The following is a 22,353-nucleotide window of genomic DNA, read 5'->3' on the forward strand; positions in this document are numbered from 1 at the left end:
GATTGAACTTTGCTAACCACTTGTGAGAATTTGGGACACTTGAGATTCTGAGAAAAAATTTTATTGAGATATTGAATGGTTTTTAAAAATTTGCAAGTTTAAAATGCTCGTGTTTGTACCTCAGCTCTAGTTTATGCTACTAAACTGTGAGTGTGTTGCAACTTCGTTGTAACTTGCCTTAGGTACAGCACAAGTCCTGGTATCTTCCATGTCCCCAGTTAATCTAGTAGAAGTGCCAGATGTGAATGGAGCTGTATCGTCAGTCAAAATGCTGCACAAATAGCTATCGACCTTTCATTCCTAACTCAAGTACAACAAGAATTTTGATTTTGTAATTAGCATGTTAAGGGGAGAATCCTATTTGCAGATGAATAAGAGAATTTATATAGAACCTGGAAAAGTCATACTCTTGTTGGTCCTCAATGTTTGATTTAGTTATAACTGGAGAGAGATGTAGCTCACTTACTGTGTGTGCACTGTCCTTCTCTTACACAGTATGTAGAGCAGGATAGTTCACAGTGGTGAATCAGAATGATGGCAGAAGGGTTTCAGAGCTCTGATAACAGACTGAGAATTACCTTGGCACGGAAACTGATAGCAGTTAGTACTGAAAGCCAAAGAAAAAAGTGCTAACTGGGCAATTAACATCTTTTCTCTCAGTGGCAACCTGGAAAAGTTCTTGGTCTGGAGCCATAAAAAGGTCTCAGGCGTATGAGAAGACCAGAAAAGAAAACAGACTGGCTTAAGTTAAGGAAAGTTTTACGTGAGCTTAGAGTATTTGTGTACATGTGGAGGGAAGGTGTGACCAAACAGAGTTAACTAATGGTATTAATTCCAGGGTGAAACTGGGCTTCACATGAATTTATCCACGTGGAAAATAGGAATATTGACTTTTACCTTGTGCCACAGCCTCCATGGGTAGAATGTGCTTTATCAAGAAAATAGTCCAATTTTTTTAGAATTTGGTTTAAAAATTATTTGTGAAGAAATGTGCACTCTGAATGTGGTTGAAAAGGCCTAACACTGGTTACACATGATAACCTTGTTGTGTAGTTTAGTACCACACTTAGTTGTCTTCAGGTATAGACAAGTGGCACGGCAGATTATCTAACACTCCATGAATAATGCTTTAATAAAACATAATTCCTCATTAAAAAGCAGAATCTGTTTTCCCTTAGTATCTCATGATAAGAAGCTATTCTTGGTCTGTTTTATTGTTGCTCTTTCCATTAGACTCTGTCCTGCTTCTTCCCTGATGCCCCTTCTCTGGGGACTACTTACCTAACCCAGTCAGGCTCCCTTTCCAGTAGTTAGTTTGGACTTTTCTCTTTTACTTCTAGGAATTATTGTTTCCTGAGTCATTCATTAAACTCATATTTACTAGAACACTATGATGGCCTGCTCCTTTTGTTTTTTCAGGAAAATATCTTGATTTTATTTGCTATGTTGACAGCAGTTCTGAGTTGGTGGCTGCCTTTTCTGTATCGAATGATCTAAATTGGGGGACAGTGGTCAATTCTTCCCCACAGTGGGGTACAGGAAGGCGGGGCCAGGTCGTGTTGGGGCAGGAGTGTGACAACAGTCAACCTCAGGGCTGCAAGAGATGGCCTGATTCCTGTGTGCTTTGTAGCAAGGTGTTCTGATGCTATCATCCTAATCTCATGCATTTTTTGATGCAACTCTTCTGATAATTTGTGCTATGATATCAGTTAGAAATACTGAATTAAGTGATATTTCCAGGCCAGGTAACACTCAACAGTCCACTCAGGAAACATTTAGTAACCTCCTAACTTCAAATGAAATTATACAAATGAATGAGGTTCAGTCCCATAGTAGTCTACAGGAAGAGTTGATATTTGTTAATAGAAATCCATCTTTAAATGTAATTACACACTTCTCTTTGGCCTATTTGGAAGCAAATCAGTGATAGTCTATCTTCACATCCATCTGTTTAGGGTGATAGGAAGAGGTGTTAGAATTTGCTGTGAAAAAGATTAACAGTCAATTTCTGTCACTCTAAAATAGGGTGAGAGAAAATAATAGTAACCATAAAAGCTGCACTTTTTGGAGACTGGGTGTTGTCACTGTGTAGTTTTGGCTGGTCTTGAATTCACCATGTAGCCGAGACTGGCCTCAAACTCCTAGTGATCGTCCTGCCACGGCTGGGATTACAGGCATGTACCACAATGACTGACTTGGACTTTTTTTTTTTTTTTTTTTTTTTTTTTGATAAACCAGATTCTACATGTCTTTTTCTTCTACTCTGACAAATTAACAACAAATAACTGAGTGTGAAAGAAAGAACATTTCCCACTAATAAGCCTTTATATGTAGAGAGAAAATGATGGGAAATTGTGCATGTTTATAACACTAGCATTGAGGGCACCCAAAACAGGAGGATTGCACATTTGCCTGTGCCTTGTATAAGTTGCTTTTCCTTGCTGAGACAAAACATCCTAGCAAATATCCAGAATAATCCCCACAAATTGCAGGAGGAGTTGTTTATTTTGGCTTATGTTTGTAGACCATAGTTGGCTGGCTTCAAGGCAGAAGGGTTTAAATGGAGAAAAGTGACTTAACCTACTGGCAGAGGTAAAGCAGAGAGTGAAGAGGAACCCAGAGGGAGATACATTCTTCCAAGTCATGCATTCAGTGACCTGCCTTTTCCAGCCAGACCTCATCTGCTAACAGCAGTCAGCTGTAATGCCCTGTATTCCCACTTCCTTCTAAAAACCACACCTAAAGGATACGAGGATTTGTGAGACATTTTAGTTTTAAACCATAACATCCGGCTCCTGGCTCCCAAAAGACACATGCATAATGCTATGCAAAATGCATTTAGTTCATCTGTAAGAGTTCCAGAGTCCTAACAGTTTCAGCATTGCTGAGAAGTTCAAGTCCAAAGTCTGCTCTGATCTTTAGGAAAATCATTTGGATATGAGCCCTTTAAAAATAAAAGTGAAAGTTTAATACTTCCAATGTATAATGGCACAGGATAAATCTTCTCATTGCAGAGGGAAAAATAAAAAGCTAGAAACCAAGGGATCAAAACAAATACCACAGACAGCAGGGCAAATATTAAATCCTGTTGCTCCACATGTATCACACAGGGGATGTTGTGGGGACATATGAACTGCAAATGGCTTGGGGTCGCCCTGCCCTACAGTATTGCTGGTGTTGGTTGCTCTCAGCTTCTTTCTTGAATTACCTGTGCTCAATCCTTGTGACTTTCCCTAGACATTTCATATTCCTGGCTTCTCCATCTTGCTGGGGTATCCATCCTCACAGATCCTGACACTGAAGGGCACACTGGCTGGTGTCTCCAGCCTCCTCCCCATGAAAATCTGAGTGGAACCCTCCGTGACCCCACCACTCTTGCATTTTGCATATCTGTAAAACCAGCACCACAAGTGATGCCAAGGTTGGTCACTAACGCCAGCAGTTACCAGACCTTGCCTTTGCATGGATGCAGGCGCCTCTGAGTGCCCAGATGGCTGAGCATTGTGAACCAAATCCCAGGAACCCAATTAACTAGTCAGCCTTTCTAGCCTGGGGCCTTTTTCACAAGGCAAAGTCTTTCACTTTTGGACCACTGAGTATGTGAAGGGCTAGGGAGGTTGCTGATTGCTGAAATGTCTGTACCCTCAAGCCGTTTTTTACTATCATCTTTATCTACAATATTTGGCTTCTTTTTAATGGTGCTCTTTCAGCAACCAAACTCTCCTCTGCTCCACTGTTGTGGGCATTTTTTTCTGAGAAAGTGAAAACTTTTTAAAAGTTGGCTGGTCTTGAATTCACCATGTAGCCGAGACTGGCCTCAGTTCTTGCTCCCTTCTGTTTCTGTGAGGAGCTGGATAAAAGCCTTCAGTGGTACCCATACCACAATTTGAAATCTGGGCTGCTTCAAAATTTCCTCTGCCAGTTAATACCCCAGTTCTCAGTATTCCACAAAGTCTCAGCATATTTTTAAAATGTAGACAAATTTTCTTTCTGAGCAGAATACACATAACATGAGGTCCAAATGTCAGTGGAGTCCTTATATCCATCTGAAGCCCTCTGAACCTGGGTTTTCTTATTTGCATTTTTTATCCAATAATCTTATCTTCTGAGCTCTGATGAGAGCCTCCCATCAAGCTCAGTTTATGGCATTTCAAGACTGCTTATCCAACTAGAATTTCTGAATCTTACCATACTCTCCTCATGAACTAGTCCAAAACTTTCTGAACTATATGGGCATTTAGTGTTATAGCAGTGACCACACATCTCTGGTACTGAAAACTGTCTTAATTACTTTCCTTATTGCTGAAACAAAACACTCAATCCTTGTTACTTAATGGAGGAGAGGTTTATTTTGGCTCATACTTTTAGTCAGCTTTTGGCTCCAAAAGTAGAAAGGAATGGGGAAAGAGCCTGGATATAGGAAAGCTCCCCACCTCAATGGCAGAGAGGAAATGAACAAAGAAGAGTTCAGAAGAGAGAGACAGCTTTCTAGATCGTGTGTCCAGTGACCCACATCTTCCAACCAGGCCCTACCTCTTAGCAGCAAGTTAGCTGTGTCTCCCCATAATCCAGTCACTTCCCAAAAGCCCCACTTATGAGTGCATGAGGACTTGAGGGATTTTTTAAGATCTAAATCATAATATGCTTTATGGAAACTTACCAAAACCCTGTCTCGAGAGAAAAAAAAGCTGGGAATATAGCTCAATGATGGTGTACTCCTGAATTTGAATTCCAGTACCGTACTAAATAAACCAAACCAAACCAGAAATAAACAAAAAGGAAGAGAAGTCCATTCTTTTATCCCTTTCTAGAAGGAAGAGGATGAAATGTAAATGACACAATGCAGTTAGGCCACTTGGAGGCTTGAAGGTTGAGGGTCTAGTTGAGAGCTGTGAGTCACGACGGGAAGGAGTAACCTCATATAAAGCATATGGAGGGTTTCAGCCTTGGGTTTTAGTGGGGTTTTTTTTTGTGTGTGTATGTGTAAATTGGAGGGAATAATGACAGTTATTGAGACTTCCATGCGAATCGCACAAAAAAAGACATAAAGTGTTCACTGAGAGGTTTGATACATAGAAAATGCTTGGCAATTGCAAGTTACCACCTTGTCTTCTAGTTTGCCCTCTGGCACAACTGAAATGACTTCTTCAATTTGGAAATGAATGCCTGGCTTGCTCCTTTTATAGCTGTGTAACCTTCAGCAAATTGTTTAACCTCTTTTGATCCTAAATTTCTTAATCTATAAAATGGAGATAATATTAGTAACTACTTTATAAGGCGATTATGAGAAATAAAAGAGATAACATATGTAACAGGCTTTAGGGCCTTGCATTTGGTAGAAGTACAAATGTTTTTATTGTATGTGAAAATATAAATTTATACTTTTACTCTTTCTTCTACGCTAAAGATACAGATGTGTCTAAAGTTTTTCTTTGATTTTTTTTCTCATGAAAAGTTAACTTCATCTATTTAATGCTTTTCCTTATTGTTCCAGTTCTAACTACTCAGGAGCATTTAAAACTCTAAAATACAGCAAATGACTAAGGGAGATAAGACTGCTTTTGTGCTGAATCTAGAGGTGAGTGGTTTGATTAAAAAAGAAATCTGCATTTATGTGTCCCCTATTTGCCTACATTTGTAGTCACCGATTAATGATCACCAGTTGCCTATGCAAATTATCCCTAAGAATAGTTTAAGGAACAGTTTCTGAGTCTTTCCAAGCCAGGAATAGATCTTAAAATAGTGATTAGAGATTTGAAGTCCCTCCTGACTGTGTTAGGATAAGCAGTGCATGACCAATCACACAGACCTGGGGCCCCAAATTTTGCTGTAGTTCAAGGACACAAAGTTGTAAAGATGATTTAAAGGTCACCATAAATACAGGAAAACTTTCAGCTATGAGGTTCTTTAGACATTAGCAGACAGTACAAACAGGGCTTTTATGTTTGGTGTCATTCCTGCGGGGAGGTGAGCCCACCGCAAAACTCTAGAACATTCTACGGATGCTCTATCTGTAAATGAGAGCTGAACAAGACAGCACATATCCTGAGGCCATTTGTGAGGGAAACCTAAAGGCTGGCATGGCTCAGCTCATCTTCTTAGGGGAGGGTTTTCATAAAACTTTCCTGTCCTCAGGCAAACTCAGAATATTCTTATTGATACAGTGAATATCTAGTTCAAATTTTAAGGCAAGTTGCAGATGTCTGACTTACGGGGTGGAAGGCTCTGACATACAGAATTTTCTCACTAATTTGTCTTTTTTTAAATTAGAAGAGGCAAGAAAAAGACGGCTTGCTAGGATTATTTCCAAAAGATGAAAAATATTCCCAAAAGATGAGAAGTATAAAATAAAAAGCGGCCTTTATTCTGAGAACACGGAGAGAGATGACTGGCACCCCCACTGCTGGCGTCCGGCGATCTCTCCGGCGGACACATGGCGTGGGGGCATGTAAATAGCCTCGGTTTGGGGTGGAACCTAAGGCGGGCATTAGGGATGCACAGGTAGCCCATTGGCCCTAGGTTTGGTGCCATATGTAAATTTCCAGGGGCGAGAAGATGGCGTCACAGGTAACTTCCTAGGGGCAGGGGAGATGGGGCTTCCTGCTTCCGGTTTTGGGTTTCCTGGCTACAGTGTCCTATCTGGGCCAAAACCCTTCTTATGATTATTATTATGAAAAGGGGTGAAGATTTCTCTCTTTAACTACTTCCTGCTGGCAAAGGGCACTGTACTGGAGCCTAGGGGAGTTGACGGGATGAAGGTTGATGCCCAGGTAGACGCTGGTGCCAGGTGTTTTAGCCATGACAGCTTCACTGGTGAATGCACGTATGTTAGACTGGAAAAACAAAGAGACAAGATGTTATGAGGAGACATGGCACTGTCATATTTAAGGACCCAGGTGAGATAGAAGGAAAGGTGCCTTTGATTTAGACATATCATTCTATCAGGACCGTGTTGAGGTAGAAACATTTCCACGGTAAGGCACAATTCTGAAAATTAAACGTGGGGTTAGGAGGCGTGGAGTTATGAGAGGTGATTACTCCCCCATCTGAAAACATAAAAGTTAAGAGGGTAGGTGTATACAACTTGTCTCCGGTCCAGGAGTTGAACTGGAAAGAATAGGGGGAGCAGGGAAGGCAGTGGCTGTACCAGTATAGGGAAGGTAAGGGCTTAGGCTTTCAGGGATGTCACGTTTAACCAGACAGCTGAGGGTAGAAAGAACTGCAACTGTTATCATATAGAACATTAAGAAGATTATCTTACGCATGATGTGGGAGTCTTTAGGAAAGACTGTCAAGAGTCCTGCTGTAAAAATGATCATTAATGGAATGTAAGAAATTAGGAACCAAAGTGGATAACAAAACATGACTTAGCCTGTTAACTGTGGCTGCGAGGCCTTTGTGAGACGGAGACGGGTAGGCGACAGAAGATGAGATGACCACTCAGAATGATCAGATTTAGGGCTGGAAGGGCACCTCTTAGCCTGAGTGATGTGAAACCAGGATGGCAGTCCAGCAACTTTGATTTAGGCATGGGTCGCTGTAACCTGGTTGTAGTCCTTGGAATGATTTGCTGTAACAGAACTTTAGCAAGTACGAGAAAGGCTTTTATGTATCCTGAAAAAGTATAAACCAAGTGAGAAGACAAAAATGTATCTGTGAGTCTTGACTAGGGTTACCTGAGAAATTGGTGAATAAGATAAGAAGGGGGTGGTCTGTATCACTGAGGAAGGGTCCCCAGCAACAACAGGGGGAAGCTGTTGAGGCCTCAGTGTGTCTAAGTCAGCCTGTATAAAAGGCATTTTAAGATTTAGGACTGGGACCTGCACAAAATAGGCCCTGTTTGTAAATGGAATAGGTTGACCATCAATACCCTGTCATAGAGATTGAGGACTTAATATAGCAGCCTGAATACTCAGGAAGAACTCTGTATATATGGCCTCTATGTCCACAAATATAGAGAATGTCTTACCTGAGAGTTTTAGTGGAACTTGGACTCTGAGACGGACACCCACAAAGGGGGCTGCTGGCCCTGAGTCTTCTCAGTCTTCAGCAGCGATTTTCTGTCGGTGATGAATCTGGCCGTGTCGACATTTCCTGTGAGGGCTAGAACTTAGGATGACTTACCCACTCTCTGGTGGCTAGGACAGTCCAGTAGCCCTGGAGTAAGGTCTCAAAGAATGCCAGGAAGGGGCATTTTCTTGTCCAATGTCTTCTGCTGCATTTGAGCATGGTCCATGGAGGGGGCAGGCAGCTCCACCTTGTGTAGGTTTACCTGTCTCAGAACTCCAAGTGTCACAAGTGTTAAAAATATAAAAAACCATATTAAGATCTCTATAAGGTTTGAAGGTCAAGTTTTGCCTTTTTGTTTGAGATTTGGACTACAATAGAATTAAGTAAGTATGCAGGAGTTTAATATTGGCATTTTGGATTAGAGAGCAGGCTTTATCTGGATGGCATATCGCTTTTTTAATAGGGTGACACGTAGAATTAACAAAAAAGCTTTAATCTGCCCAAAAAGGCTTTAATGGAAACATTTTGCAGTAAAGGTTTAGCAATCTTATGAATAAATCTGTCACAACTCATTTATATATATTCCTCTGACAAATTTGTGAATATTGGGTAAAACTTTGTAACTAACTCTATTGAGTTTAAATTAATGATTTGAATGTCACTTTCTAGTTATAGAGGTTTAAAATATTACGTTACTCTGCTAGTTTATAAAAAAAGACAAAGTGTTGTACAAGTCAAGGGAGTTTTCCAGCAGCTTTTCTGTGAAACCTCATCTGTCAGAAGCCTGGCCTCTGTTCTTGGGCTGCCTTTTTTGTCAAGGTTGGACACGTCTGCAAAAATACCAGTATGAACCATACATTTCTCTCCCCAACTAGCAATCACAATCCCTGAAGAAGAAATAAAAACCACAAGAAATAAAGAGTATTTGCTTTTGATTTTTGCAGCTACTCTAGGGAAATCCTGTCTACATGCCTCATCTGTTTTTGCTCCTGAGAAGACCAAATTCTTGCCAGTGAAATTTAGGCTCTTTAAATTGAATCTGGATTTTCAAAGATAACAATAGACCAGTTGGTCCTACCTTTGCAATTAAAATTATTTTCCTTTCTAATTCGTTAATGTCATTTTCCTCCAATGTCTAATACTATAAATCAGACTTTTGAGTTATTTCATTCAGAACTGTTTGGTTTTTTTGTTGTTGTTTTTTGAGAAAGGTCTCACTTTGTAGTTCAGACTAGCTTTGAACTCAATACGTAGCCCAGCCTGGCCTCAAAATCATGGTGTTCCTCTTGCCTCAGCCTCCCAAGTGCTGGGAATACAGGTGTGCACCACCACACATGGCTCATGCAGAACTACTGAGTGTAATGTTTATTCTCCTTTTTAAACACAGTGTGATTCAGCAGCAGTGATAATGCTGGTAGCTGTTGGGAACTGTGGGGTCACCATTACCTTTGTCTGACGCTGGCCTTTTCTGTCATTCAGAGCCAGATAATGTCTCTGCAGATTCAGTGTCTCCTGCTTGAACCACGCCAAGCCTTAGACAGTTCTTCCAGTTCACTGTGTTATGAAGACATGCAGCAACACTTTTGGCAAAAACATATAAAATGGACATTTTAAAGGAGAATATAACAATCTCCTTGTCTCCCCATCCTCGGCCTCAAATAGTTCGCTCATCCTTTCTCACTTTGCAGATAACATGTCAAAGCCTTTCTTTTCTCTATTACTTTCATACCAGTGGCTCAAGAAATTTTCTTTGTGTACCTGGTTATTAATCCCTACCTCTAATTCCTATAAACACATGCTTTCTAAATTTCTAGTTTTTTCTGCACCGTAAAAATTTCCTGATCTTGCTGTGCATGGTGGTACACACCTGTAGTGCCACCACTCAGGAGGATCACTGTGAGTTCAACTATAGCTTAGCCTGCATAGGAAGCCCCTGCCTCAAAACACAAAACTAAACAAAATTCCTGTTTCAGAGTTCAATGTGCATCAACTGCTCTTGTTCTGTTTTTCCGAGCTCCCAGATTTTATGCTTACTAATTCCATTAACGTTCTCCATGGACTTAACTCAGAGTGTTGGGTTTGTTTTTGAGCTTTTCTTTTCCTTACTCTCATGTCTAAACATCTGTCCAGCCTTGAAGTCACTTGACTTTCAGTGCTTCCTGGATCTGACGTGCCTTCACATGCACAGCCAGGTTTCTCAGTCTCTGAATGGAGGATTGCAGTGGTTGCCTGATTCCTCTCCCAACCCTCTGTCCTTCTTTCCCTCTCTCTTTCTCTCCCTGTCTTTCTGGTGATCAAACCTGGGTGTCACATCGAGCTATGTCCTTATTCTTTTTTATTTTTTTCTTTTGAGAATTATATGTTGCCCATTTGCTGTCTGTATCAGTCAGTACTTACTAGAAAACAGATTTAGTTCAAAATATGCAAACATGTAAGCATTTACAAGATTGGCTTACTGTGGCTGCCTGTAGATTGAACAGAGTGCAGAAGTGCTGGAGAGCTGAAGGATCCAGTCAAAGGCCTGAGCTTGGTGTAGTGTCCTGTGTGAGTCCATGTTGGAAGGGTCTGAGATGGAGGACTGAGGAGGACATCCAAAGTGCAAGTGAAGACCGGAGCTCCTCTAAACAAGCAGAAGCCAGCTTGCTTCTTCCTTTCCCTTTGAAGGTTGCAAGCTTATTGGTCGCTGGCATTCACACATGAAGTGGGTCTTTTCAGCAAACTCCTTCAGCCACACCCAGCACTGTGCTGATCCAGTTTAGTTGGGCTTTTCTTACTCACACTGACATAGCTAACTGTCACATGATCTCTGGCCTCAGCCTCCTAACTGGAATTTTAGACCTGAACCACTAGTTTGTCATTATCTTCATTTTTGCATTCTTTTTTCGTATGGAAATATTAAAATGTATACATACAGTTTATGTATGTTTTAAAAAGATCTGTTATCTTTTTCAAAATTCCATGTAAGTTTGTGTATTAATTATAATCTTTCCTACGACATTTAAAATTGAATTTGACTAATAAGCTAAATATTTATATAGCTATGGTTCTATGCAATAAACACTTGATAAATTCAGCTTAGTTTTTTCAAGTTACAGTTTCAGAAGTTTGTGCATATTGTATTCTTACAGTATTTTATTACTTCAGAATGGTCTATAAAACAGGAAGCTTGACTAAGATGATTTCTTTTTGCTGCACTGAACTCTGAATGACATTGTTAAAAAATTTTTTTTCAGCTGCGAGGCGATGTACTGTGAGAAAAATGTTCTGTGATAAAACTTGAATAGAGTGGGGGTGTGGCAGATAATTAGATTTTTTCCATATTTAGATCCTATGATTTATGTTATCATTGCTCTTACTGGAGCAGATTTTTTTAATGTGCGAGCAAGCACAGATAAGGAATATATAATTTAGGGAATTGATATTTTATCCAAAATTTCAGGCTCTTCACAGTTCATTTCACGTAAGATTTTTTCTTAGAACTAAACCATCTAATTTAAGATCTTACAGTTTTCCTTTTTTTGATAGAGGCTTTTGAACAATCAATAATGATTTAAAGTTAAAAAATATCCTAGATGTCTTAAAATTATATTTAAATTTTTTTCCAAGTTAAGATTAGATACAGCCTATATCATACTACTTAAAATAAAAATTGATCTAATTCATAATTCTGCAATAATTGCATAAGCCACTGAAATAACTTTAGATTGACATACTGTTGTATCCATATATGTCTTCTTTTACAAATAACAGAAACATCACGGTTTTCTTATTGTAGCCAACAGTTGACAAAAAACAGTTGACAGAGTACTAACGGCTGATGGAGAGGCAGAGAGTCAAGCAGTCAACCGGCCGAAGAGATAGATTGTTTTCATGCTCAGAAGAACCTTCAGTTTTCCATTATTATAAAGGGAAAGGCATTAGCAAAATAATGTCCTTTTAGTTTCCTTCATGAGACCTCTTTATTTAATGGAAATCTTAGAAATATGCTCACCCTTTTATTAATAATGGTCTAGCTACATAATAGAACCATAATGTGGGAAGCATCTAATGTAACTGAAAACTGTCCAGAATGATGTCAATTAGGACAAAAAGAACTGTTCCATTTCCATTTATTTCAAAGACCTTCTTTATTTTTTTGTTGCTATAAGGTAAATATTGTGATTAAAAATTTTCCACTTTATTCCTCCATTATTATGCTTTTAAGAAAACTTATAATTTCTCAGGACATTTCTTAAAAATAAGAAACTTAGAAATAAATAAGGACACAGTCTTAACATTTTAGGGAGAGGGAAAAAAGGCAGTGTATTGATTTTTTTGTAGTACATATGGCACAATTGGAGGTATTTTTCCAGCCATAGTGTCCAACTTGTTATCTGAGTGGCCTTGAGAAATTCACATAATCTCTAGGTCTCAAATCCTCACCTATGAAATAGGATAAGATGCAAGCTTACTGTGATGAGTAGAATGGATTGTACATATACAGCATCTTAGCAGGATGTCTGATACTTTCCTCTCTTCGCACTTCCTACACCTACAGCATACCATCCTTCTTTCTTCAAAGAGCTCATGTTTTTGTGCATGTCGGTAGTCTCTGTACTCTGGGAGGCTGAGGCAAGAGGATCCCAAGTTTGTTCTCATTATGAGAGAGAAAAAGAGGATATAAGGAAATAGAATACAAAAGCAGAGGGAATGTAGTGAGAAAAAGAATGTAGCAAGAAACCCCCTAAATTGTAGGAAGTCTAGTTTTGCCACCCAAAGCTGTGCGAAATTGATTTGATCATGGAGTCTTCTTGTGTCTCCATTTACCCACCAGAATGAGCTTTAAGTGTCAGTTGATGACCCAGGCAGTAAATCTTGTGATTCTAATGTAAAGTGGTCCTTGTGGATTGAAGGTCCTTGTTAAGGAAAGATAATACAGAAGACATTGGACATAATGTAGGCCTTAGAAGTTGATTAGGGGTTGGTTAGCTCAAGAGATGCCATTTATTTGTTGCTTTTTTGGTGTTTTAAATTTAGTGACTGAAATTTTTAACTTCTCACAAAATGACATAATTGAGCATGATAATTTGCTCCTAAGTGATACTGGTCATTAATTTAATTGCTTTAATTATTTTGATAAGTTTTATTTGAGAGATTAAAAATTAAAAATGGTAATGGACCTGTAACTAGCATCATCATTACCGTTATCAGTAAGTGTTTATGTGAAATTCTTGAATGGAACATAGGTCTTTCACACTGAGTCATCTAGGAAGACCAAAATAATGTAGCTCATTGTGAGATCACCATCAACAAATGCATACTCAACATCTATGGATATAGTTAAATGTATAGATATAATATATAAAAGTGACACATCAAATGTGAATAGTACTTTTCTTGGTGAATTGATAGGGAACAATATGCCCAAAACCAAAATTACAAAAAAAAAGAGTTCATTGAGTGTCATCATCCTATGCATGGCTGTTGGATTCCTGGGAAAAAGACTGGATTGTATCAGGACAGATCTATATTTAGTATAAGGAAATAAACACCTTTGTGAATTGTAGTGATTTTTTGTGACAATTAGAAGATTATTGAGGTTGTTAGAAGTTTATATCACTAAGAGGATTTTATGTATTTTAGAAAGTTTAGTTAGCCTGAGTACCAATTTAGTTTTAGTTACCTTGAATCCCAATTTTATTTTAGAGCTCCTAAGTCTGCACTAAAATAGATTACACAGGTATTGTACACAGCTTCGTGAGCATCTGTCTGGAGCACTGAGTATCTTAATCCTGAAGGTAAATCTTGTTAGGTTCGTATGTGTTTATATCATATAGATGATCCGTAATGTTCATTGCTCCATGAAATGCATCTCAGAAATAAGTTTAGGTTTATTCATAGATGGACCATAATATTTACTCAGTTGGTCTTGCCTTTGGAAGCAGGGATGGTTTCACCCACTGCCCATACGTCAAAGTAATAACTTCACAGAAGGAGCATTTTGGTAACTTAAGCTTCAGAAGACAGGCATGGCTGTGACTACCATTGTCTGTTTCATAGGCTCCATGAGTCTCAATATAATCATTTAACTGACAAAATTAACTTTAAATCCAAATGAATTACAAAAATTCTCACAAGTAAGCATTTGAGCCCAGAATTTTTGACTTCAAAGACATGAAGATTTTCATTATATAAACTTGATTCCAGGAATGTTTTTCTTTTCTTCAACTTCCTTAGTATACATGTGAAGAGATATACTGAACAGTAAATGAAAAGTAAACATGCAGTCCACTGCAGCTAAAATGGCAAAAACAAAAAACTGCCGCTGTAAGGTGGACAGTTGTCATTTTATCTGTTGTGAGATTATGTTTAGATAAACATCGATGTAGAATATTGGGTTATATCAGCATATATAGTCACCCTGAACTTAAACACAATTTTTAAGAATAAGCAGTGTTTGCCCTTAGCAATTCATGTGAAAAAAATCATAAAAAGACTCCTGAGGGAATTGTCATCCTAGTGAGAATCTGGGTTTAAAAACCAAAAACATTTATGTCAAAAATGCTTCTGTTGACACAAGACCCTCTATCATGATATGAAAATGCATATGGGAAAAATAAATGTAAGTGCCAGGAAAATAAATAATGTATTTCTAAGACATCTATGTAAGATCGTACATATGTGGCTATAGAAAAAAATAATAGAAAATCAAATGAAAAGAACCCTTTCATAGAAAAGTACTTGAAAAAAGAATCTATTAAAACAAACAAAAAATTATGAAATCATCAAATTGAAATTATGCAAAAATTCGGCAGATTTAGGTATAAGACACAAAATGAAAAAAATTTATTTGATAAAGATCAACAAATACCAATGAAAACTGGAAAGAAATATTAGGTGTTTATGAAGAAATGAACAATGTTGTAATTTAGCTCAGTGTATTAAGCTTACCCATAGTTAAGCTTATCAAGCTGAGGTACTTGAGATTTTATTTCTTTACTCCATGGTTTGAAGCCAGGAGAAACCTAATACAAATGCTTGTACGGTCAGTTTGGTTAATCAGCCAATTCTAAGTCTAGTCAACTTTGAAGGAAAATCATTTGAAGATTATTATGTCCAGCTGGAAGTTACTGGTTAGAGGGACTGAAAGATGTTCCGCTTTCTGTTTGTGCGATATAAAACTTCATTTCCTACGTTTTTTTCCCCAGTTAACTATAGTAATTGAAATTGGTGATGAATGAATTCTGAGATCCTTCTATGCCCTCAACATGCTGACACATTTCCTCCTGCTTTCAGTTGAAGACCTGTAACAAGTCAAAGCTTTTCCCAGGTGTACAGCCCTTGCTTCCCCTGTCCGCATGTGCAAAGGCCTTGAGAACACAATCTCTCTCAGTCTCTAACCTGAAGATCCATAATTCTCTCTGGTAGACTCCACAAGAAAGAACTACTTAGAAACAAAGCTGAGGAGTCGTGATGGCAGAGCTTTCAAGTGCAGATTGGCTGTCTTCTGTCTTGCCAGCATTACGAATTTTATGTCCTCTCCAAGTTTAACCCTTTTCAAAAGCCCATATTCCCACACATGCTGCTTCCACTGTGTCCTACTTCCTGAAGAGTCTGGGACCCTCCTCCTGGTACAGTCTCCAAGTCTTTCCCCTCTGTGTCTCGCAGGATTATTCCTTTTGAAGGGACAGGTGCTTCCAGACCAGTCTGTATTTCTATTAGTGAGTAAACTTCTATTGTGATAACACAGTAGAGGAGACGAAAAGTAATTGTAGTTTTCCAGTTTTGTAAAAGTGAGTTTTCTCATATAGCTAGTGAGGAAATAAGGTTTTTACATTTTTATTTTCTTACCTCTGAGTATGCTTGTGTTACCTAGAATATGGTATTAATGTTACCCAGTTTAGAATATAATTTATCCACTTGAGACAATGGAATATCAGTAATTCTTGATTATTGACATTGATTATCTTGAAGGTCTGGAAAATCCTTCTTGAAGTAAGGAGTTCATGTGGCCTCATTTTAGTTCTGGAGCTGTGAAGTACAAAGCAGGGGCCTGGAAGACTTCTTGTACTAAAAGATGTAACTGTCTGCATTTGGAAGCTGTAAGAAACATGTAGAAAGGCAGAGTTTTAACAGTCTGTGGGGAAAAGTTCATGAGATAAGAGTAGATGGAGAGGATCTCCCCCCAGTCTGTGGGGGGGAGAAATACTGTTTGAGACTCTCTGTTTGCTGAAAGAGAAGGATTATATGAAATCTACCTAGCATTTGCCAAATAGGAGTCCTGGACTTTGCTGCTGCCTGACTTGATGTCAGATGCCTTAAAGAGCACGAAACACATTTTCTAAATGCAAGTATAAGACATACAGGTAATGAAAGCACAGGTTAATGAAGAGCCCCTTTGACCCTAGATCTTGGTGTGTGTTATGGATTAAAAACACTAGCTGGATAAAATCAGCAGGGTGCTGAGCATAGATGTTCCACTTGAGGAAATTTGCCAGCAAAATAGAGATGTGGAGAAGGAGAAAGACGGGTATTAGTGCATGGAGGCATTGAGGCATTGTGGGTTCTCCTAAGAGTTGTTGTCTGAGCCATTGGTTCTCCTGGAGAAGCTCTGGTCCTCACATCGAGCATGGCTTCCTGGCTCCGGAGGGGAAGACATGTGCTGCTTGGTCTCCAGGATGAACTCATCACGCTGCTTCCTGGCATGTACCCGACTGTGCTTGTCATCAGAGGAGCTCAGGGCGCTATGTCGCTGAGGATGGCTGTGGTGCCTTTCAGGACAGCCCTCGTCTTTGTTGTGAGTGTGACTTCTCGGCTCCAGCGCAGACCTTCAGCCCACTACCACAGCTCCTTCACCCTGCTGGCATGGACTTTTTGGCTTTCACCGCTGACCTTTAGGCCTTCCCAGCACGGATCCGTAAAGGAGACTGGTGTTCTTCTTGTGGGCTCTGGACCTCCAGTTGGACTCATGGGAGGCATTGTCATGAGCTCTGGGTCTTCATCTGGACTCATGTGGGACATTGCTGTGAGATTCAGGCCCTTGGCTAAATACTCTTTTTTTTTTTTTTTTTTTGTGGTATTGGGGATTGAATTTACAACCTCCTGCTTCCCAGGCAAGCACTTATGCCGCTGAGCTAAATTCCGGCCCTGGCTAAATATTCTGTCTTTAGTGTGAAGGATGTATTTCTTGCATTTTCTTGTATTAATTATCTGTGACCATCATAAAATTATTATAAATTCTGCGTCCTGTTTTTAATTGTTCTCTGCACAACTCCTGACTACAACAGTATGTGTCACAAACTTTTCCAGTAAAGGGCCAGATAATAATTTTTTTCAGCTGTGTAGAATATATTTTCTGTATCAAGAATTCAGCTCTTTATAGTATGAAAGCAGTCTAAATGGGCACAATTTAGATTCTTTATCTTTTTTCTTCTTTCTCTCTTTCACTAATACATGTTTATGATACATAAAAGGTATATTCATTTTGGGGAACTGATCCGTGTGTATATCATATCTTCATGATTTACAATCCATTTACCCCCATTCACAAAAAGCCTGTCTTATTGTTTCTTAGTGTCTCTCCTCTTTTTTCACTGTTGGTATTTATTTTTATTTAGCTTTCTCATAAAAGAGAAACCATGTGACATTTTACTCTCTGGGTCTGACTTATTTCATTTAACCTGGTCTCAAGTTCCATCTACTTTTGTAAAAATGAAATGATTTCATTTTTCATGGTTGAATGTTACTCCATTGTGAATACAAACACTGTTTTCTCTATTTGTCTATTGATGAGCATCTATGCTGTTTCCAGAATTTGCTATTGTGAAGTGGCCTGCTGTAAACATGAATGTACATGGATCAATATAATGTGGTATCATTATCTCTCTTGGGAATATACCAAGGGAAAGTGTAGCTGGATCAAATTCCATTTCTAGTTTTAGTTTTTGGAGGAGTCTTTTTACTGATTTTGCTAGTGAATATGTAGCTTCTGTTACCCTTAGCAATGAAAGGTTCCTTCCCCCTGCATCTGCTCTGCTTTTGTACTTTGTTTGTGTTCTTGATGTAGACACTCTGACTGTGTAAGACTGAATCTGAAGAGTTGCTTTGATTGGCGTTTCCCTCGTGGCCAAAGATGGTAAATATTTACTCTTAGGTGCTTCTGGTTGAGAAGTGTCTTTGCAGTTCGTTTGCCCATTTTTTTATTGGGTCTTTGTGGGGGTTAACATTTTGAGTTCTTTGTTTATGTTCTATCACAAGAGTAGCTGGCAAATCTCTTCTTCAGTTCTGTAGGTTGTAGTTTCTCAGTGTTGATTGTTTCCTGTTGAGCAGCTTTGAAAGTTAATGTAATCCGTCTGTTGATTATACTATTTCCTGTGTATTGGAATTCTGTTCAGGAATCTTTGCCAGTGTCATGGGCTTCAAGTCTGTTCTCTCTGTTATCTTACAGCAGTTTCAGAGTTTGTGTTTTTATTTCTAGGCCTTTGATCCTAGACAGAACAGGATAAGAGCCACAGATCTAGTTTCAGTGCTCTACAAGAAGATAACCAGCTTTTCTAGAACCATTTGTTAAAAAGACTATCTTTTCCCCAATGTATGCTTTTGGGCCTTTGTGAAAAATCAGATGCTGAAGGTGTCTGGGGTCCTTCTTCATGTCTTCTGTTTTATTGCATTAATCTACGTGTTTATTTTTGGGCTAGTACCGTGCTGTTACTGCAGCTTTGCAGTATAACTTGAAAGTCAGAAATGTGCAGCTTTCTGCTTTGCTCTTTTTGCTCAGGATTGATTGCTTTGGCTATTTGAGGTCTGTCATGGTTTCATTTAAATTTTAGAATTGTTTCTTTCTGTGAAGGATGTTCCTTGTATTTGAATAGAGATTGCATTAAAACTATAAGTAGGATTAAAAATGTTACTTATGCCCACCCAGGAACGGGGATGTCTTTCCATTTTCTGATGTTTTCTTTAATTTCTTTCTTCAGTGTTCTATAGTTTCAATATACAGACACCCCCCCCCCCCCCCACACACACACACACTGGAAACCAAACTCATGGCCTGTACTTGCCAGGCAGGTGATCATGCTGCTGAGCTAAATCCCTGGCCCTTTCAGCATTTTGGGTCAATTGATTCCTAGGTGTTTTCTTTTAAACTACTGTGAATGGAACTGTTTCCCTGATTTCTTCCTCAGTGGGTTCATTATTGCTGAACAGGAATGCTATTGATTGTTGTGTGTTGATCTTATATTCTGCCACTTTGGTGAATTTATTAGTTCTAAGAATATTCCAAGGGAGTTTTCTGAGTGTTCTACATAAAGGATCATATCATCTGAAAATAAAGATTACTTGATTGCTTTCTTTCCTATTAATTCCTTTTTCTTGCAAGATTGTTCTGGCCAGTGGTTCAGCTGTACTGAACAAGAGTGGTGAGGGGGGACACTGTTGTTTTCTTGATTTTAGAGATGCTGGTTTCAGTTTTCCCTGTTCACTGTGATGTGGGCAGGAGGTTTTTCATGTATGGCTTTTTTTTTAATCAGTTAGAGGTAAAAACCTATACCCATTTTTATCATCGTTTTTAATATAAAGGGATGTTGGATTTTATCAGAGGGTTTTTCAACATCTATATTGACATGATCATGTGATTTTTATCCTTGGTTTTATTTATTGATTTAAGTATGCTGAACCATCTTTCATCCATTCACATTGGATGAAACCAACTAGATCATGATGTGTGGTTCTTTCAATGATTATTGAGTTCTCTTTGCAAGTATGTTATTGAGATTTTTTGCATTTATGTTAATCGAAGATTTTGGCATTTAATTAACCCTTATCTAGTTCTGATATAATAGTAATGCTGGCTTCATGTTTGAATTTGGAAGCATTTCTTCCCTTTAAGGAGTATCATTGTTATTTTTTTTCTAAAGTTCTGGTAAAATTCAGTGGTGAATCTATAGGTCCTGGACTTTTCTTGGTTGGTACAGTATTACTACCACAATTTTATTGCTTATTATTGGTCTATTCTGCATTTTTATTTCTTCTGGATTTAGTTTTGATATGTGTGCCTAGGAATTTATCCATTTCTTCCAGGTTCTCCAATTTTTCAAAATGTAAATTTTCCAAATAGTTTTCAATTGGTTTCAGCGAGGTAATAATTTCACCATTTTCATTTCTAATTTTAGGATGTGGATTTAATAATAGACATTAATTTTATTTATTCTTTTTAAAGAACCTAGTCTTTGATACATTAGTATTTTAAATTGTTTTTCTCATTTATAGCCAATTATAGCTGCTTTCAGGACTGCTTTAATTGTGGTCCATAGACACAGATTATATTTTCATTGTCATGGGCTTCTGAATTTTTAAACTTCTTCCCCAATTTCCTCTGTAATATATTGATTGCTCAAGAGTGAATTATTCAATCTGTGTGTTTATGTAGTTTCTGTGTTTTTCCTTCTGATATAAATTTTTAGTTTCATTCTTCTGTCCACTGATAGGATCCATGCAACTATTTCTGTGTTAAGACATGCTTTAAGCCTAAAATATAGTATATTTTGGATAAAGTTTCATGAGCTCCTGAAAAGAGTATACACTCTGCTATTATTGCATGAAACACTATAGATACCTGTTAAAATAATTTTATTTGCAAAAGTTGGTGATAGACAAATTTGACCTAAGTATGGTAATTTTTGCTTCTTGACTAGACTGTCTTCCTGCACAGCTATAAACCAGCATATTTACTTGGTCTCATGTCAGCTAGACATAGACTCATAGCATTGTGTGTATAATTACCATGTCTCATGACCCAGTATGAAATAACAGAAGATAATTTTCTAGTTTGACGCTTGCAATATTTACAGTAGAATTGAACATAAATACATATGATTATATTGTTCCCTTTGCATTGTATTTTCCTTTTTGTCACTTTTCTCAGTGTAATAGAATGTATCACAGAATGATTATCTTGAGAGAGATTGGCAGATTCCTATTTTTAAATATCTGGAGTATGAAAGAAGCCTACAAAGAAAGCCTCAGTAAAAGTCATAATATAAGAAATATGTCCTAAAGGAACAAGGAAAGAAGAATGTTTTAACATATATCACTTTTTCTTTTCATGAATCAAACAGATCATCTGTGAAAAATGAAAAAGGAAATGTCTCTAAATAGAAAATATTTCAAAACTAATTTAATTTCAATATTCATAAAAATACTATCAAGTGAAAAAGCACTAAAATCTTTGGCAGAAAAGCATAAATGTTAACTAACAGTGAATTATGTTATTTTGTGAATATTTCTTAAGGCAAATAAGTTGGATACGTATAAGTGGATAAGTTTTAATTTTAATCTAGTAAGTCAGTTTTGTTCAGCCATATAGTTAGAGACAATAAGAAATGTGAAGTGAGGGGTTGGGGATTTAGCTCAGTGACATAAGCGCCTGCCTTGCAGTCAGTCCTGAGTTCAATCCCCGGTACCGAAAAAAAAAATGAAAAAGACCAAAAAAAAAAAAAAGAAATGTGAAGTGGGACAAATTAATTTTAATGAAAGGGAAATATTTTTTAAAGCATTTTAAAGTTATTACATCAGCAACGGCTATGTATTTTAATGAGAGGTTTTGAATAAGTGATACATTTGCAAGATTCTAAACTGCAAACAGCTAAATCCCCAGGCCCAATTATACCTGTTATTCTAACAAGTTTTTAAAATATTTTTAGGCATATGGTAAATAATATATTCCATACAGTGTTTCATCTTTAAGCCTTTGCTGTATAACAGTATGATTTTTAAAATACTATTTGTAAAATTTATTAAGGTTTCTGAATTAGAACAGAAAACTTTTTGAAGTATTTCATGGTGACCTCTGCATCCTAGCTTCCTTTTAAAGGTCAAGAGGCACAAAGTCCCTTCCATTTATATGCAAAGGGCACCTTAATTGCATTTTGTTAGAGGACTATGCATTTGTTCTCTGAGTAAGAATTTCAAATTCAGGAATTGTGGTCCATCTTATTTACTGGAAATGTGCACTTTTTTACGTCAAAAGAAAGCTCCACTTGCCCACGTGATTAATGGAACTGAAGGTTTCTTCACTGGTTTCCCTGTCTAATCAGTTCTCCCTATCTCATTCCTGAACTGAGAGTGCTTTTTTTTGTGTGTGCTTTCTATGAAAGCCTCTCTGTTTTGCTGTCATATTACTACCTTTTCCTTCTACTTTGTCAGCTAAATTCTGCATCCCTGACTACCACTCTGTCCTATCTGCTGTTTACAGTCGCCTGTTTTGCTGCGTGCATGGCTTGTTCCACTGGGAACAAACTAGTCCTTGATTTGAACTTTTTCTCGGGTGTTTCTCCCCCACTCCCTGAATGTGACTACATCCTGCAC

At 38.0% G+C, this 22,353-nt stretch overlaps 1 protein-coding gene across 6 annotated transcripts in view; it reads left to right on the top strand.

Annotated features, from left to right (window-relative positions):
* The window catches only part of Grik2 (glutamate ionotropic receptor kainate type subunit 2), a 611,950-nt gene that overhangs the window by 35,058 nt on the left and 554,539 nt on the right, over positions 1 to 22,353 (top strand). Inside the window, exon 1 of one of the 6 annotated variants that reach the window (XM_063253935.1) lies at positions 5,561 to 5,578. The exons of the other annotated variants lie outside the window; for them this stretch is intronic. The gene's annotated coding sequence lies outside the window, so the exon portion shown is untranslated. Of the gene's footprint in view, positions 1 to 5,560; positions 5,579 to 22,353 lie in introns of those variants that run through there. 6 annotated transcript variants of the gene reach the window in all.

The sequence above is a fragment of the Cavia porcellus genome, unplaced genomic scaffold, assembly GCF_034190915.1.
Source record: "Cavia porcellus strain 051 isolate PalLab524CR breed Dunkin Hartley unplaced genomic scaffold, mCavPor4.1 scaffold_7, whole genome shotgun sequence".
Classification (NCBI taxonomy): domain Eukaryota; kingdom Metazoa; phylum Chordata; class Mammalia; order Rodentia; family Caviidae; genus Cavia; species Cavia porcellus.